The 14,740-nt window shown below is 37.8% G+C and overlaps 1 long non-coding RNA gene across 1 annotated transcript in view; it reads left to right on the forward strand.

Moving 5' to 3' along the window:
- The window catches only part of LOC141963792 (uncharacterized), a 121,194-nt gene that overhangs the window by 77,045 nt on the left and 29,409 nt on the right, over nt 1-14,740 (forward strand). The gene's annotated exons all lie outside the window — the stretch shown is intronic.

Below are 14,740 nucleotides of genomic sequence, written 5' to 3' on the forward strand. Positions count from 1 at the left end.
CACTACAACCAAATAATTCATGGTAATGTTAGGAAAATATAACCTCTGCCTGCTTTCCTTAAGAAAAGAAGTCTTTCTGTATCATTACATCACAAAAACTGTCACTTCTCTTAACCCCTTGGCTCCAGCATGAAACAGGAAATGACAGTGTTGAAATAGTCAAAAATGAATATGTGAGAGAGGCTTTTCTTTAACTCTATCCAGTAATATCAGTTATCATCCAGTCTAAGAACTGGATTTGAAAGCAATTTATAGAAACCCCCAATCTGTTTAAGTCCTTGCAAGGTTAATCCTTACAAACACCTGGCACAGGACTTGAGTGACTTAGAGGAATTCCCTAGACTTCCTAGCCTTGCACAAGTGTGCACATGCACTATGGCAGGACACCCGGGAAGGGAAACAGTTATAGTGGTGGCTTGTGGAAATCAGGAATGTTTTAATGTTGAAGAAATTGGCTTAATGGCTTCAATATGAAAGAATAAAATCCTGCTTTATTTCTTAAATATGGTAAAAATATTTTTAAAGCAAACCTTCAAATATTTGGGCTTAATCTTTGTTGCCCATTGTGTGTGGGCGATTATTAGCTGCCCATGGCAATATCCTGGCAAACTGCCTCCCCCACAGAGGCACCATGCCAGCATTTGGTGTGATTCAAAAGCACAGTACAGTTAGGGAAATCGTTTTGTGCTCAGTGTATTTTTTTCTTTTAGGGGTTTTAATTATATTTTTTTTTTAATATTTTCCATTATATTGTTTCCGTATGTTTTCTCCTGTGCTTGTAATGAAATCATGTATGGAACTTCTCCTGCTAGGGATGATGAACTACTTTGTGATCTTTCTCGAGTGTTGGGCCTGATGGGGTAACTGTGGACAGTGTAGGAAACTGTAGAGCACCTTTGTGCTCTTATAATCAGATCAAGAAATGAGGTAGAGTAGATACCACAGCCAGCTTTTTTAATGCAGATATGAACAAATACTACCAAAACCAGCTTGGCCTTTAATTTTAATTGAATTACCAAACAAAGCAATTCTTTATTTCCTGTACCTGAATTTTTCCTGGATTAAAAATTTCCTGGACCCTGATCAACTTTTCTGCCATGTTGCTGCTCTGCAGAGCATTTCATCCCAGCACAGCTGATACAAGAACTACTGACAAGAAATAGGAAAGAATATGGGTAGAGTTAGTCCTCAGTTTTGCTATCTCCACAAGATGGCAAATTTGTGCAGGCGGTGTGACCTGATTTATCCTGAGATCTGGATTGACGTCACTTCAGGGAAGATTTTGTGTTGCAGAGGTTAACACCTGCCAGAGAACATGCCAGCATCCCTTTAAATATAGTATGAAAATGTGAAGAAGGGAAGGATGTTTCTGTACTATGAATTAGGATGACTTGTAGGAGATTCTTAAACATTAGGATAACAGCGAATTTACAGAGAAGCCCAAGCACAAAAATGGAAGTCTGGCTGTGAACTACCGTAGAGAAGAATCCTGTTTGGAATTAATAAAAATTTACAATACGTCCTTGTTTGATTTCCATATGCCTCTTCTTTTGTCAGCTATTTTATTTAACTGCCTACCCAGGCAGTTGTACAGTCATGTGTGTTTTCATGGAAAATAATTATTTGTTTTGTGAATTTTTGAAAGATGTTAATTATTGGTAATCTTAAATACATTATGTCAGGAAGATATTTCAATTTATGTAATTTCCTTCCATACTTTCCATTTCTATGATGTCCTGGTGAATTCCCTAAAGTAATAACAATTAACCGAGGTAGAAGTTGACATATTATAGTCTAGAAAGATTTATTTTTCATGGCAAAGTTTTACAAGACTATTCTGTAGCTCTTTGCACAGATACGCATGGATGAATGAATTGTAAGTGTTACTTCTACAATTGGTTCTGGAGGCATTAGCTGACAGGGTGATTGTGACCCTTTCCCACACATGTTAGCAATGATCTTGTTGCATCAGCATTGCTGGAGATATTGAAATGAGCTGACTTTGTGAGAGTTTCCTGAGTTTAAATTCCTTAACTGTAAAGCAATATCCTAACAGTTATATGCTACTCAATGACAGAGGGAAAAGGGGAAAAGTGATTGAGAGGTGCATAATAATTTTGATTTTTTTGCCACTGTCTTGATAAGTAGCAAGTACCTGTCATGGCTGTGTCTGTGCCATCTCTTCAGAAAGATCCTGTCTGTGATGTTTATGCCGTTTCCTGTTGGTGACAACAGTTCCATTTTCTTGTATCTAATTCTTGCCCTATTTTCAGCAAAGTGGTGTTGTTACAACGGGTGGCATGACTGGAACCTTACCTGTTCTGTTTTCACCAAGATTTTGCTGTAAGCGTCCAGGTTGATAATTGGTGGAATTACAGTTCCACCCAAGGTCCTTATGTCATGTTTAAAACAGTTTAATACCCTTCAAAATATCTTAGACCAGCTTTTGCTGGCTGCTGCTAAGGGGAATCAAGGCCTCATGTTCCCTCTGGCTCTCCCTATGCTTACAAATACAAGTTCTACACTCTTCTGCATAATACATATAAGGCATACCAGAGGCAGGCTGGAAATCGGCTTTTAATGATTAATATTGCTTGTGTGAAGTGAGGACGTTGAGCTGAATATAAAAGTGCTGTAAGAGTGTCACTAGCAATGCTGAACTATCACAGACACATCATTGATGCTCATGTTTAAGTTCTAGTTATTGAGAGCTTAAGTTCCAGCATTACATTCCCTTCAATGTAGGTACCACCTTTATTGGTGGCAATTAATAAATAACAAAGAAAGAAGCAAAGAAACCAGATTAAAAGCTATCTCTTTCTATCAATTTATATTGACTTTTGTATGTGGGAAACATATTATTACTTAGTTCATCCTAAGAATGCTACTAACTGAGGTGAAGCCAAGTTGGTGCTTTGTGAACAGGGCTCATGTGCTTTGTTATATTAAATAGTATACGGATTGCATTGATAGCAATATTAAAAGGATTTGCATACTGATAGCAGTATTAAAGGCATTCTCTCCGTCGCTCATTAGGACTCATTCAAGACACAACTATATTTAAAAAGTCATTCTTTAAGTATCTGCAAATATTTGCAAAAAGATTCTTGTCTTTGCTCTAGCAAGTAGGATGCACTGCAGAACATCCTCCTTTAGCTCGAGTGTGGTGCACTTGCTGAAAACAGAGTATGTATTTATTTTTAGGCTGCCCACCTTTCTCTTAATTTTTTACAGACAGGATTGTACCAGAGGACTGAGAGTCAGACTTGAGGACTGGGGAGATGTAGTTAAATTCTGTCTTTGCAATATATATCTGGCATAATTGACTATTGCATAAAAATTCTACATGCATGTAGAGAGTTTCTTAAATTTCCATGCCAAACCTTGTACTGCAGAGGGGGACCCAAATGCTTCATTCCTTTCTCACAGACTGTCTTAAGATGTAAAGTTTTCCAAAGTTTTCCTATTCAAATAGAGGAACAGAATCTCCTGATTGCATTTCCGTCCTGTGTCTCAGTGCAATCTGGAATGAATAAAAAACAAGAGAGAAAAATTTGACACACAGTATTGAGATGCCATGCAAAGCTCTAGAGGGCAGAACAAAAGGGACGAAAACTCAAGCATTCCAGCCATGGGAACATCTGTACAAAAGCACTTCAGCAAAGAATTGCCAGGTGGTGGTGTGGCCCATGAGAGAGAGTGCTGGTCCTGACACAGGGGGCTGGAGTGTACTTGCAGATGTGGTAGTGACTCGTTGGATTACATCAAACAAGGCTGGCTTATTGCACCTCTGGTGGTGGTGTGCGCTGACCTGCACTGGAATTGCAGGTTCTAACGAAGTATAATTTTTACCTGTAATTCTCTAAATGTACATGCACATACAATTCTGGTTTATGTTTGCACTAACAGACTAATAACTACTCATTTGTAGATTGACAGTTCTGTCCATGTTTGAATGCCAGTTTTCTGAAAATGCAAGTTTTGCATATATGTTCTTTGCCCTTCAGGGCACCCTGAACCCCTTTATTTCTACTTGTCTCAGTTCTCTTTGATAAAACCACCTCATCTTTGAAGTGTATTAACATTTTAGAACACAGCTTTTATTTAAATTCTAGAAGTATCGTTTGCCACTGGTACTCCTGTATATAGTAAATTAAAGTCATACTCCAAACAAGACTCCTGACTGTAATCCTGTTTTACAAGATTTTGAGGCAATTGCTACTGCCATTAGCTATAAATTCCATATAAAAAGTACACAATTGTCGTCTTGGTCATTCCATTTACTACAGCATTTTTCTGGCCTCACTATACTCTTTGGTTGGAAGAGATGGTGCTTTTTATGAAGTATTTCCTGGACTTGCATATAACACAATCAGAAACCCTAGAAGACATGGATTAAAGTAGTAGATGCTATTCTCCTTGAGAGGAACAATGTGTCTAGACTGACAAAATGGTATATATAGCCTGGTTCCTAAACAGTACCTTGGACAAGTAAGAGTGGTAATTTGCAAAATTGGAATTGATCTCTGAAACACAGACTAACAGTGGAAAATCTGAGCATAGAAGTGCTGGATACATCGTATGTTATGGAGAGAGCTATGTGAAGTAGTTCAGAGGAACAACTGGTTTTGGTGGACTAAATATTTGAAAATTTACCTTGCCTTCAATATTGAGATGCCATGCAAAGCTTTAGAAGGTTGAGCCAAAAAGAAAGATCCAGAAGTGCAGCTGAAACTTTTTGTAATTTCTGCAAGAATTGAAATAATGAATGACACATTTCCATTTGAAAACAAGAGTTACAAAGCAACAAAGAAGAGGGAAATTTTATTTTTAAATTATAAATTTCTTTGTTAACATAAAAAACTTGAGTTCATGATTTCATATATCTGTGATTTTTCTTTTTAAGTTTTTTTTATTTTGCCAGGAAAACAGAACTGACTTTCATTTCTCGTTGACCAACGACTAATGGGAAAATCAGTAATTCACATAGTTGGAGGCAGAACAATAGGATGTGACTTTCAATAGGAACAGTTTTGTAATATTCAAAATTACCTTTAGCAGCATCATGCTGTTTGATATTTTACCAAAACAAAGTAAAATGTAAAGTGTGTTCAAGTCTCTACAATCATACATCAAAAGAGGTTCCCTGATAGAATTTCTGCTAATGTTTTTAAAATCCCGATTCTGTGCTTCCCTCTGGTCCTGCAAAGAATGAAAGTAACTATCTACTGAATGCTGTTACACAGACGAACAGTAATTCCTGTGTACCTTCTAGATAGGAGAGAGATTATAATCCTTTTAAGGAAAGTTTTTTGTCATCCATTTGTTTGCTGTTTGTTACACAGACGGTAGCAACGGAATGTTAGTTTTCACAAAAAAATCACTGAAGCCTGGTTGTGTGATGTATCAAAAATGTAACCTAAATAATGTTTAACTGACAGAGCAGGTTGTTTATTTTCAAATAATTGCACTAAGTTGCAGTGCTTAAAACACAGTTAGGCTTTGCTGAGCTTTACCAGCCTATCAGCAGCGATGTAAAAATTAACCGTGGCAAAGTAGCCTGAAACTACTTGTTCTAATATAGTGAATGAGTGGCTCCTCAGCTCCAGATGGTTTCTTTGCATTGATCACTTTTAAAGCAACGAGACACAGCCCAGATGTGGGTCGTAGATTTAGCTCTTTAAAAGCTCTCTTATTAGAGTTTCATATATCAGATAGTGAGTGAGAACTTGTGAGGAAGGAATTGCACAAATCCTGTGCGTGTGGGAGCACCTCAGTTCTTTGATTATCGGTGAGCAGGTATTTATCAACACAAAGCAGTTCTTCTGGATTTGTGCACTTTAACTTCTTGCATCCTGGCTTGTGGAAAGAGTAGAAGTTGTGGTTTTTTACATTCTCAGCCACTAATAAAACTTTCTGGAAATCCTTATTCCCTAGCAGAAGAAAGTTCTCTAAGCACATGTTCTCTGACAAGCACCAATGCACACTCCTGTAGTCACTGGTTCCACAAGCATGGCAGAGATTAGAGGAACTTCTCCAGAGCACAGCTGTGTCTCCAAAGCTACCAGACACAGGACAAGAGAACCAGTCTTGTAATCAGTTGTAGCTGATAGATGTACTTAGAATGGGACAGGTGGGTGGATGGTTCAGCACAGTTGTGGGTGCAGGTAAGAAAAGCTAAATATTGAAGTGCATATGATATAGGTAGCTTCAGATAGTAAAGTGCAAAACCTGACCTCGTTCTGTTGATCCTATGTCTTTCATTAATGTGTAGTTAATATTCTTAATAAATTTTACCTATATTTAATTTGCCAGTAATATTTACTCTTTAGGTGACATTATAACAGCATTTCTATCTAGATATTAAATAATTTTCTGTTGTCTGCTTCCTGTTGCTTTATCTCAGTATGACAAAGATTTCTAAGGGAGTCTGTCCATATATATATATATATATTTTAATAGTAACATTCTGTGTTAAAACTCATAATAAGTTTAAACAAGTCCCTTATAATTTGACTTTCATGATTGCTCTGTCATTTCAAGCCTATTGGTGCCTACCCTGTGCTCATTCTTTCAGTGTTCTTCCCATCATCTGCCCACAGATCTTTTCTAAAAATTCTATCAGAAAAACAAACTATTATGCATGCTAAAACAAAACATAATCTCCCCACAAACTGCCCCCTTTCTCCCCACACCTCTGAAATATTTTCACCAGATGTACTTGACTGAAGGGCCAAACACAGTAGATGCTGATCACATGGTCACAGCTGGAATGAACTTAAAAATTTCTATTCAGTGGAAATTGCCATCTTGTTTTATTTTTCTTCAGCAACAAAATGGTAACAGCGATGACATCTGTCTTTCCAGCTGTTCCTTGTGCTCGAAGAACCACTCCTCTCTCTCAGAAATTAACCAATCATCCTTTTAAAACTGAGAAGCCAGAAAAATAAGACAAAGAATAGAAGCAAACTGATGTAGGAATAGATATAAAAATAATCCAAAGAGGGCCATTTGATAAGGACGCTACATCTCCATGTTTTGCTTTGGTTTCCCCATGTTGAAATAAAACCCAAAGCACTTCACAGATTTCACAACTTGATTGTAATATATGTAAAATAAAATAAAATTGCTGTGATAAAATAGAACCATTCATCAGGCACCTTTGAATATCTCTTTTGCACTGTGCCTACCAGTTGATCTGCAGCAATGTATTTATAGCTTTCTCAATAGTTCAATATTCAGCAAAAGCAGCAATTAACAGTATCTCAAACGTTCCTTTCCTGATTTGTACTCAATTTTGCACTTCTGCACCAGAGTTCAGTAGCCTATGCTGTATAACTTTTATGTGATATTGAACTTGAACAAGTGAAGGCTCCATATCTGATGGCTTTCCCTTTCACAGAAGACTTTTTTGTGCTCCTGTTTGGTGTCCTTTCTACCATGTTGTGACTTCTGAGTGCTGTCATAAGATTTAGCCGTAAATATGCACCTATGCTTTAGAAATAAAGACCAGTGCTCTTTTATTTAGAAGAAACTACATAGATTTTGGTGATGAACGTCTCTAGTTGGAAGAATGTGTTCTCTGTAGGTTTCTGTAGCACCTGACCAGGTATTTAAAAAGAATTGTGGTTTTTAAAGGAAATATGTTCTACATTCATTTGCGATGTGAATCGGTAACCAGGTGTAATTTCTGCAGGACACCCTAATAATTATAAAGTCTTCTCTAAACTGTGGCATCCCTTGGATTTTATTCTTACTGGATCTTAGCAATATAATTTATGCCCTCTGAGGTGTCAAAATGTTCAAAAGCATTTGGTGCACTTCCTCAGAGCACATGCAAAGGCCTGTGAGAAAGCCTTTTTCAAACTCCACCAAAGATGCAGATGGATGGATGTTTGTGTACATACTTACCTGTATCCATCTGTCTGTCTACATATAATGTATTTCCCAAGGTAGTGTGGATGATTCATATGCTTTGTCCTTTAAGAGACATGATTCTTGCAGTTCTGCAGCTGTTAGTTTTAACGTCCAATACAATCACTTTCCAAATGGGAACGAGCAAGACATTCTTTTCACAAAAAACATTTGGTTTTATACAGTACAAAATGTTGCTAAAGTTTAAGCCAACAATTTCAAGTGCTGTATTTGAAATAATCATATTTATCTTGTACATAACTAGTAACATGGATTCTGGTCATACTGGGGGTTTTTCCTGCTCTTAGGTTGGTTTTGTTTTCTGTTGTGGTGGGGTTTGAATTTTGTTGGTTGGTTTGGGGTTTGAGGTTTTTTTTCCTTTTTTGGTGACTGCTACAAATTCTTTAGAGTAATTTAACCAGTTTGATTTAAATTATATTCATATTTGGCAAAACAGAGAGAATAAATGTTAATCATTAGAGTGCTTGAATATACCTGGACTTCCATTACAAACCAAAATACAGGGTAATTAACAGTTTCTATACATAGTTATTTGTAGGAGTCTGCTGGCAAGAAGAAAAAAAGATTTGTTTTAGTAGTTTGGTTTGACTTGAAATACAGTCATGTCTCAGGCAAGCCCCTAATTTTAAACAGAAAACATCTGTTTGCCTAGAGCTCTCCTGCAGATATTTCATATCAATAGCTGATTTATTTTTGTCCTTTTTCAGTTTCACAGTGTCAATAACGACAATGTGAATAAAAGGAAGTTTACTGTATTCCCAAGCTACCTTATTGTCCATAGACAATTGGGAATTTCATGCATTGCCGTGTAAGCAAATCACTTTCAGTGTGTCTTTCCAAACACAAATATTTACAGGCAGAGATGGGGAGGGTGAGAAGGGGAGATAGTAACCTATCTACGGTCCTGGTACAGGAGATTCAAATAGGGCAATGTGTATTCTGTTGCAGACTCACTCAAATTAAATGCTAGTTGATCTTTATCTCAACTGAGCCAGGGTATCTTTAAAACAAATCTCTTGTTCCAGAATAGGCACAAAGTTCAGTACTTTCCTATGCTGGGCAAATTGTTCCACACTGAAAGTACACGTATCAAATAGCTATGCTGCTACAGTAGAAAGGACTCAAATGTTGCTTAAACTTGCTAATATATACGCTTGGGTTTTCTTTTTTTTTTCTTGTAATGTCTACTTCTGCTTCTTGTTTCTGACTGCTATCTAGGATTGCACTTCTGTGTTGGTGTTTTGCTCACTGTTTTATTTTCAGATGTAATTTTTCCAGGAGCCTGCAGCCAAATAAAAGATTGTTTTTTCATTTTGGCAAAATACCAAATAATAATGATGATATTAATTTAAAGTTGCCTCTAATCCTAGGAAGTTGTGGCCTTTTTCTAGAAGTTTTGCTTTGTTTGCCTTTTCTTTTTTTTTCATCTAAAAAAATGTATTTACTTCTGTTTCTGTGACCTTATAGCTGACTACCCTCATGTTGGCAAAGCAGAAGTTTCGGTAACACAACAGAAAATGTCCAATCCTGGAGATATTTAATGCCCATTTTTTAAAGATTGAGACTTAATTGAAAAAGCAGTAAGATTTGGGACAGATTCTGCAACTGCTAACACATTTTCCAGAATGAATTCCAAAAGTAAATTAACTGAAATAATGTTGAGTCAAGGAGTCAAGGAATAGGATATTTCTCAATGTGAGTAAGAAGGACTATCCCACTTTTAGTTACTTTCCATAAATGGCTGTGCTGTAATTATAGCATGTGTTAAGTTAGAGGCTTGGCTGGATAGGAATATTTATAAAAGCTGACATTTCAATAAATTGACCTGGTTTACAAGATTATAAAGGAACAGCAAGAAATAAGGGAAAAACTACCTGACATGGCAAACATGTTAAAACAAATCAAACAAGAAGTTCTGATTTGTGAGCCCATGAGTACTCTTTATATAGTCAATGGAGAAAACAAATCAAATGCTTGTAAATGCTGTTTAGGGGCTTACACACAACTTGACTTGATTAGAAAACTAAATATTTAATTATTTGTGGTTTTGATTTTATGAATGTTGCTTTCCTTTACTTGTGCTCTCAAGATGTTTGACGTCTGGTGAGAAAAATTGTGGGTAGTGTTTCCATGTGTGGTGCCCATACAGCAGATTTTGATCCTCATGCTATGTTCACATAGCCGTCTTCATGCTGGAGTCCCATCGATGTCCATGGGAGTTTCTTAATGAGGAATACAGAAACTGAAATCTGAGATTAGAATTTGGCTTGAGAGTTCAATTCAGGTTCCTCCCTTCAGCCAGTATGATGCCATCATCATTTTGGTCCCCTGCTGCTTTTAAACAATGTAGGCTTAAAACAAACCCAGATTCCAGTGCCGTCCTGTCAGTGTGACCACATTTGGAAGGACCATGTTAGCATTTTATTTCTTTCTTGTGCTCTCCTTTTTTTCTTTTTTTTTTTTTTTCTTAATAGTTTAAATTGCACATGGGCTTGGTGGTAAGATTGTCAACAAGATTTTTAAGACCCATTTACTATTGCAAGATGAATGGGTGTATTTGATACATTCAGAGCAATCAGACATGCCAAGCAAATGGCAAAAACATTACGAGAGGCTGAAATGGTTGGTGAGACAGACTTCCTTTGCCTTTGGTTATCAGGTCCAGAGCTGTGCCACCGTGAGGAAAACATGTGCATCCTAATTGTTCTTTGTCTCTTCCAAAAGCAGGCTCTCACTGCGGAGTAAAGAGATCCTTCTACAGAGTGCACTGTGACTTTCTTTAAAACTGTCATGGCTTAAAGCTTTACAGTAACAGAGGCTTTGTTCTTGTAATGCTTGCAATGTGGGTGGCAAGGCAAAGTCAGGAGTGGTCTAAGCTGTGGCATGGGCTCTGAATCTAAAACTGAGAGAACTATAAAAAAGCAAAGAAAAAATGTGGTTGTATAATAGGAGCCTGGTGCTGTGGAGGATAAAATTCCTCCACGAGAGGAGCAGGACACTGACTTGAGGGTCTTGGTGGGTCTGCCCCACAGCCCATTGGAGGGGACAGAGCAGCATGGGTAGACTGCTTAGAAAGGACCTGCATATGGGAGAGGTGTCTGGAGTGTGCAGCTGCCAAGAGAAAATGTTTCCTCAGGCATTTCGGGTTTTTCCTGGTGTTGATAAAGACAGGAATCCTTGATCCTCTCCTTCCAAGAAGTTACTGGTTTTGCTTTCACTAACTCCTGTTTTTCTGTATAGATATAGTTCAGAAATAATCACCATGACTTTAATACAGTCCTACCTGTGAATGAACTTTAAGCTTCCATTTGGTCTTGCACACTTCAGTAACACAGGTGTGAATATTAAACAAAATTAAAATGCTTTGTATTTGTGCAGGAGACATCCTTGTACAGGAAGAATTCATAAAGATATAATTTCGAATCTGCTTGTTGCTGAACACCCCATTGATTTCCCCTAAATCCACTGTCTTCTGTGTTTCTCTGTAACAAAATAGCTAAATAAACCAGCGCAGTAAGTCACACGCTAGGCAAAAGGCGGTAGCTATTGCTGCATGGATCCTCAAGTCCTGAAATGAGCTTAGGGACACAAAAAGCCATTCATATTACAAATTACCCTTTTCTTTTGAACTGTAAATTATCTTTATTATTAGGCTGGCCATGGTACTGCAATTATTAGGTGCCCTGTGTCTAAAGGTTTGAGCAATTAGAAGTCTGGGGTGACAGTCTCATGATACAGAGTGATAAAATATGTCCAGTCAAGACAAAGAGATGGTCTATATTCGTGTCTTCAGCATGTATCACAGGGAGCCTGGAAGCTGTGCTGCTCTTAAACATTTCAATTAGCCCTGACATGGCCACTGTGAGCCCACAGATTATCTCTGTGTTGCTGTTAAGTTTTTATGAGGCTTTCCCCTCAGATTACCCATTTTCACAGCAATCTATAAATCTGAAACTGCAACATCTGATTAATTCTCCCAGAAGAGAATAGTGAAGATCCAGACTTTTTCATTAATGAAGTTTCTGCTGTTCTGAGGTCTCGTATATTTCAGCCATTGTTTTGTAGTTTTTTTCCCATTCTAATCTCTTTCCTTAGGTACCAAGGGAAGCAGGAGTTTGAAAATCACCCACTTCTTCTGACCTAGCAAATTAGACTGACTTTACTTGTAGCACCGTTTTGCAAGCTGATGGCCATTCTTTGTTGTTTTCAGAGTGAACAAAGCTGTAGTGTACCATTATTATTTCTTCATTACAAACAATTGCTTGGCATCACTTTGCTATTGAGCATTGTGCAGTCTTTCATACACCATATTCCAAATTAAATGTCATGTGGCTTTGGATATTTTTGAGCTTTGAGATCAAATGAGCCCAAAAATGTAAAATGAAACTGAACTGAATCTGCTACATATTTCCTGCTGTCAGATGGAAAATCTGAGAACAAATACACCCTCACCCTTCACAGATAGGGAAGCTGAGGCACAGATGTCCATTTAAAGGTATCCTGGTGGCAGACAAAGAAGAAAATTTCTCTTTCAATGACTGTCTTATCTGACGGGGAAAGCAGGATGATATTCATATGGTATTTTCTTCAACAAAGAAATTCTTTCACTGTAGTATTAGGTAAATTAGCTGAGTGATAAAAAGGCAGATAAGAATCCAGATGTCATATAGCAATATCCTTTCAAGCAGCTTGTGAGCCCTTGAAGTAAAGCTTTGAGGGTTGTGTGTCATAAAGGCCTCCAAAAAGGTGTCAGGAGAGCAATGAGATTTGTATGTTTGCTTCTATAATTCTCATGTAAAGATCAAAAGACATACGGGCTAGATAACTTCAGCCCATGGAAAGTATTTTTTGATGATTTTTAAATGGGTTTTTTTTGTGGCAATACCATGGCAGTGGTACTTAAATTCCTGTTGCTTGGAATAGTGTTGAAGGAGAGCTCCCTTCTCCAGCGATCCTTTGCTGGCCTTAACCCGAGGCCACCACTTCCTGAATTACCCCAAACAATAATCTTAGAGAGCAGTTCAACTGGGTCTGGTTTAGCCATTTTAGACTTGCCATCCTTTGTCCATTGGGTGGATACTGTACTTCCTTGCCTGGAGATGGGGCAAGATTTGCTTGCCTTACCCCCTCTGTGGTATCCTACCAGCAACATACACAGGAGTGCTCTTGAAGCACAGGGATGAACTAGGGCAATGAAACAGGTGAAGCTGGCCTGTAAGATCACTGATGAGCCTCTGGAAAGGAAGCACTGAAAACCCAGGAAAAGTGCTGTCTAGGATAATGGTCTGTGAAATACCTTTGTAGTTATACATAAGAAGTTGCAAATCTGTGGCCAAAGGGAACCACTCATCTTCATCTTTCTGTTTGCATCAAGTCTGAATCATTATGCTTTCATATTCTCCACGTGGATTTCCACTAACATCTGTCCTGAGACAATTGAGATTGTATTCTGACAGAATATTAAACACATCTTGAGATGCAATGAAGATGAACACTAGTGCAACTCAAGCAAGAAGAAAGTCAGATTTACTGCATTTGTGAACAACCTGATAGTATATTATGTGTAGACATTTTTGTGACCGTTTTAATAAGCTTTGCTTGTAATTTATAAGGAAGAAAAGAGCATATTCAGTTCCAATTGTGTAGGCTTTACAGGAATCTGGATATTTTCCTTGCCTTTAGTATTCTGTGAAACAGCGTAGATGAGTATAGGTGTTTCCTTCACATGTTGTATGAAATCGGGGGTTTGTGCTGCTTTTTGGGTTATATATGTTCATATAGAGGATATTTAACATACTGTCTATTCGGGAGTGGAGAGCCTGAAGCAGCCTGCCATGTTTTTTTGACCATGTTATGCATATTGGTAGGAATGCCTGTCACCTCACATCTCATACCAGATCTACAACTGTGTCATTTAAATTCTGCTTCCATTTGTTGTTTCTTCATATTGCTCAAATACTATACTTTACAGAAATCTGTGCTACTAATGCATGTGTTTTGAAACTGTGTTTGCTTTGGATTGATTGTTTGGAAATATGTTGACTGATCAGCTGCATAAAACCCCCGGTGACAACGCCGTCAAGTAGTTTTATCATACCTGTCCCCATGCTTTCTTAAAATTAATTGTGAATTACAGAAATAATGTTTGTTTTCTTTTTAGTCTTTTCCAGTAATGAACACTCTCCCTCCCACTTGCACTTTGCTTTTTCAGCAAAGGTTCTAATGGTAATAAAGTCTGCCTCCTCTTCCCTCAGTGCTTCCATCCCAGTTTATTTTAAAAACTTATTTCTCATTGAGGCTCTTCTTTTTCTTGCCTGCAGTGATATAAATTGTCAGTCAACAGATTTCTAGCAATTATATGTATGGAGTCATCGAAATATGGTGGTTCCAGTTTTTAAAAATTTTCTGCTGCTCAGATGCTGCCCCTCAGCAGATGCCTATGATAGGACAGTTGATTTCCTTTCCTTTCATTAATGGAAAGGGAATGGAAGAATGGGTGCATGTGCCATCACAGGAAGCCTTTGTTCCTCGTATTACTCAGCTCTGCTACAAGTGCCAACATTAGGGAAAACTCAGGGGATTCCTATGATTGCTCTTTGGCAGCAAGGATCATTCACCTGACTAATGGATGTGGGTTATATACCCAAATAAACTAGTAACTGCATTGTTACAGCCACAGAACCACAGTTTTACAGGGCCATTAGGTATCAAAGCTGTACTTTTAGGCTAGTGAATCAATAGATGTTACAGAGGGTATAGCCACTGCATTTTTGTCAGGCCTGGATGCCCATGTCTGTGTTCCCTT

Source organism: Athene noctua, chromosome 9 (assembly GCF_965140245.1).
Source record: "Athene noctua chromosome 9, bAthNoc1.hap1.1, whole genome shotgun sequence".
NCBI lineage: Eukaryota > Metazoa > Chordata > Aves > Strigiformes > Strigidae > Athene > Athene noctua.